The sequence below is a fragment of the Triticum dicoccoides genome, chromosome 4B (assembly GCF_002162155.2).
Source record: "Triticum dicoccoides isolate Atlit2015 ecotype Zavitan chromosome 4B, WEW_v2.0, whole genome shotgun sequence".
Taxonomy (NCBI): Eukaryota; Viridiplantae; Streptophyta; class Magnoliopsida; order Poales; family Poaceae; genus Triticum; species Triticum dicoccoides.
Genome location: NC_041387.1, coordinates 162,834,850 through 162,835,133, shown reverse-complemented (window position 1 = coordinate 162,835,133; position 284 = coordinate 162,834,850).

Sequence of the window (284 nt, the reverse complement as noted above, 5' to 3'; positions counted from 1 at the left end):
GGTAAGTCCAGGTAAGGTTTCTCTCCTCTGTCTTTTATTTCTGTTTTGTTTTATTTAATTTATTTTGCCACTGTTTTGAACTTAAAATAATTCAAACAATGCCAAAAACTCCTCTGAATATTTTATATTGCTAGATGGACTTTTCCAAAAGCTTATAAAATATTTCAGGGGTATTTGAAATTATATTCTAATTATATGAATATAATTCAAATTCAAATAGCTAATCAATTAAATCCAAAGTCCCAAAAATAAATCCTTAAAAATGTTCAATATTTTGGCTGGGA